The sequence below is a fragment of the Berghia stephanieae genome, chromosome 11 (assembly GCF_034508935.2).
Source record: "Berghia stephanieae isolate SIO BIC M18660-M18661 chromosome 11, UCSD_Bste_1.3, whole genome shotgun sequence".
NCBI classification, from domain to species: domain Eukaryota; kingdom Metazoa; phylum Mollusca; class Gastropoda; order Nudibranchia; family Aeolidiidae; genus Berghia; species Berghia stephanieae.
In genome coordinates, this window is record NC_088370.1 from 8,282,811 (window position 1) to 8,287,097 (window position 4,287).

Consider the following 4,287-nt stretch of genomic DNA (forward strand, 5'->3'; position numbering starts at 1 on the left):
TATGTCCGAAAAAATTGTAATATCGCTTAACAGGCGTCATGTCTCGTCCTACAAGTTAAGAAGTGTTTCTGTTGGCCATGGACCCCTTGTAAACACAAGATATGAAGTGAGTAGAAAAGCGCCAGAAGACAATAGAGAATAAAAAAATTTTTCGCGGCGGTGGTGGGGTTTGAACCTGCGACCTTATTGGTACGACAACTCCGCCTGGCAGGTGAGAGCGTGGCTCTACCGTGTGAGCCACCCACGAACACAAAAATACTCGTTTCAAACCCAAAGTCATTTCTAGATCCCTCTCTCACCCACCTCTTGAGATCGCCGATTCGTTCGCCACCATCGCGAAGTAATTTTGACCAGCAGTTAAGCTTAATAGCCAATATTCTCATCACAAACATATAACATAGAAACGATTGAGACATTGAGTATGCTCCGGTGTATGGGGTGAATCCCTAATTCAGAAAAGTGAGTGGAGCAGGCACTTATGTTGGTAACAACAAGATATGAAGTGAGTAGAAAAGCGCCAGAAGACAATAGAGAATAAAAAATTTTTAAATTTTTAAAAATTTTTTTATTCTCTATTGTCTTCTGGCGCTTTTCTACTCACTTCATATCTTGTTGTTACCAACATAAGTGCCTGCTCCACTCACTTTTCTGAATTAGGGATTCACCCCATACACCGGAGCATACTCAATGTCTCAATCGTTTCTATGTTATATGTTTGTGATGAGAATATTGGCTATTAAGCTTAACTGCTGGTCAAAATTACTTCGCGATGGTGGCGAACGAATCGGCGATCTCAAGAGGTGGGTGAGAGAGGGATCTAGAAATGACTTTGGGTTTGAAACGAGTATTTTTGTGTTCGTGGGTGGCTCACACGGTAGAGCCACGCTCTCACCTGCCAGGCGGAGTTGTCGTACCAATAAGGTCGCAGTTCAAACCCCACCACCGCCGCGAAAAAATTTTTTATTCTCTATTGTCTTCTGGCGCTTTTCTACTCACTTCATATCTTGTTGTTACCAACATAAGTGCCTGCTCCACTCACTTTTCTGAATTAGGGATTCACCCCATACACCGGAGCATACTCAATGTCTCAATCGTTTCTATGTTATATGTTTGTGATGAGAATATTGGCTATTAAGCTTAACTGCTGGTCAAAATTACTTCGCGATGGTGGCGAACGAATCGGCGATCTCAAGAGGTGGGTGAGAGAGGGATCTAGAAATGACTTTGGGTTTGAAACGAGTATTTTTGTGTTCGTGGGTGGCTCACACGGTAGAGCCACGCTCTCACCTGCCAGGCGGAGTTGTCGTACCAATAAGGTCGCAGGTTCAAACCCCACCACCGCCGCGAAAAAAATTTTTATTCTCTATTGTCTTCTGGCGCTTTTCTACTCACTTCATATCTTGTTGTTACCAACATAAGTGCCTGCTCCACTCACTTTTCTGAATTAGGGATTCACCCCATACACCGGAGCATACTCAATGTCTCAATCGTTTCTATGTTATATGTTTGTGATGAGAATATTGGCTATTAAGCTTAACTGCTGGTCAAAATTACTTCGCGATGGTGGCGAACGAATCGGCGATCTCAAGAGGTGGGTGAGAGAGGGATCTAGAAATGACTTTGGGTTTGAAACGAGTATTTTTGTGTTCGTGGGTGGCTCACACGGTAGAGCCACGCTCTCACCTGCCAGGCGGAGTTGTCGTACCAATAAGGTCGCAGGTTCAAACCCCACCACCGCCGCGAAAAAAAATTTTATTCTCTATTGTCTTCTGGCGCTTTTCTACTCACTTCATATCTTGTTGTTACCAACATAAGTGCCTGCTCCACTCACTTTTCTGAATTAGGGATTCACCCCATACACCGGAGCATACTCAATGTCTCAATCGTTTCTATGTTATATGTTTGTGATGAGAATATTGGCTATTAAGCTTAACTGCTGGTCAAAATTACTTCGCGATGGTGGCGAACGAATCGGCGATCTCAAGAGGTGGGTGAGAGAGGGATCTAGAAATGACTTTGGGTTTGAAACGAGTATTTTTGTGTTCGTGGGTGGCTCACACGGTAGAGCCACGCTCTCACCTGCCAGGCGGAGTTGTCGTACCAATAAGGTCGCAGGTTCAAACCCCACCACCGCCGCGAAAAAAAATTTTTATTCTCTATTGTCTTCTGGCGCTTTTCTACTCACTTCATATCTTGTTGTTACCAACATAAGTGCCTGCTCCACTCACTTTTCTGAATTAGGGATTCACCCCATACACCGGAGCATACTCAATGTCTCAATCGTTTCTATGTTATATGTTTGTGATGAGAATATTGGCTATTAAGCTTAACTGCTGGTCAAAATTACTTCGCGATGGTGGCGAACGAATCGGCGATCTCAAGAGGTGGGTGAGAGAGGGATCTAGAAATGACTTTGGGTTTGAAACGAGTATTTTTGTGTTCGTGGGTGGCTCACACGGTAGAGCCACGCTCTCACCTGCCAGGCGGAGTTGTCGTACCAATAAGGTCGCAGGTTCAAACCCCACCACCGCCGCGAAAAAATTTTTTATTCTCTATTGTCTTCTGGCGCTTTTCTACTCACTTCATATCTTGTTGTTACCAACATAAGTGCCTGCTCCACTCACTTTTCTGAATTAGGGATGGACCCCTTGTAAAGCGCTTTGAGCAAATTTAAGGGATATTTATTGCGCTATGTAAAAGCTCAATTTTCAATTTTCATTTTCATGTACCCATGAAATCACACAAAAAAAGATAATAATCTCATTAGTCTTTATAATGGATTTTATCAACATCCTTCCCTGTGGGGAATTCTCAGTCATGGTTTGTTGGGCTTTTTTTTCATCATAATATATTTTTTTTTCTATTTAAACAAACCCAAACTTTGTGCAAGGCGCCTGTAGTCAATTCGGTCCATAATAATATAATTATTTAGAAATCCGAGAGAACTACATTTTCTTTACATTTGGCCCAGAAAATATATTTAACTTTCAAAATATAATGGATTAAAATGACGACTCTCAACTTGTCAAAAAAAAAATTTGAATAATTAATTATCAAATCTGACATTTCCTTGAGGCATTGGGTTAATGAGAGACATTTTGATGTTAGGATTCATTTTGGAAGTTTCAGGTTAGATCATTTTTGACAAGTTCGGTGACATTATAAACGTTTTGTTTTATTTATCATTTTAAAGAAGGTAAGGGACATTTTAAAAGCTTTGGGTTTTGTAATTTTTGACTTGTTCAGGGACATTTTAAAAGCTTTGGGTTTTGTAATTTTTGACTTGTTCAGGGACATTTTAAACGTTTTGGGTTTTGTAATTTTTGACTAGTTCGGGGACATTTTAAACGTTTTGGGTTTTGCAATTTTTGACTAGTTCAGGGACATTTTAAACGTTTTCGGTTTTGCAATTTTCGACTAGTTCAGGGACATTTTAAACGTTTTGGGTTTTGTAATTTTTGACTTGTTCAGGGGCATTTTAAACGTTTTGGGTTTTGCAATTTTTGACTAGTTCAGGGACATTTTAAACGTTTTGGGTTTTGTAATTTTTGACTAGTTCAGGGACATTTTAAAAGCTTTGGGTTTTGTAATTTTTGACTTGTTCAGGGACATTTTAAAAGCTTTGGATTTTGTGATTTTTGACTAGTTCAGGGACATTTTAAACGTTTACGGGTGTTAGAGTTTTTGACAAAGTTAAGAAATATTTTTTTTGTAATGAATTTCCTCATTTTTGACAAGTTGCGGGTCATTTTGAAGCTCCGAGTTTTTATTTTGGACCAGATTACGGTCATTTTAATCCATTTCTGTTTGAAGTAAAACTTTTCTGTCTAAAATGGAATACTGCGTTTCGCCAGCACATGGCTGTATATAATACCTATAATAATAATAATAATAATAATAATAATAATAATAATAATAATAATAATAATAATAATGATAATAATAATAATATATATATATATATATATATATATAATATATATATATATATATATATATATATATATATATATATATATATATACATTATTCTTTTCATCCGTTCCGCTGCGCCAAGCACTGAATGACTTCCGTGTTACACAACAACAAGATCGAATATGAAAAAGAATATTTCACAATAGGTAATTGAAAACAAAAACAAGTACATTAGTCATGCTGTTTGGCTGTTTGTTGTTGTTGCTTGTTTGTTTTTTTTTATTTTTATTTTTTGTTTTTGTTTTGTTTTGTTTTTTGTTTCTTTCTTGTTTTTTATTGGGTTTTTTCTATTTTGGGTTTGTTTTATTCGTG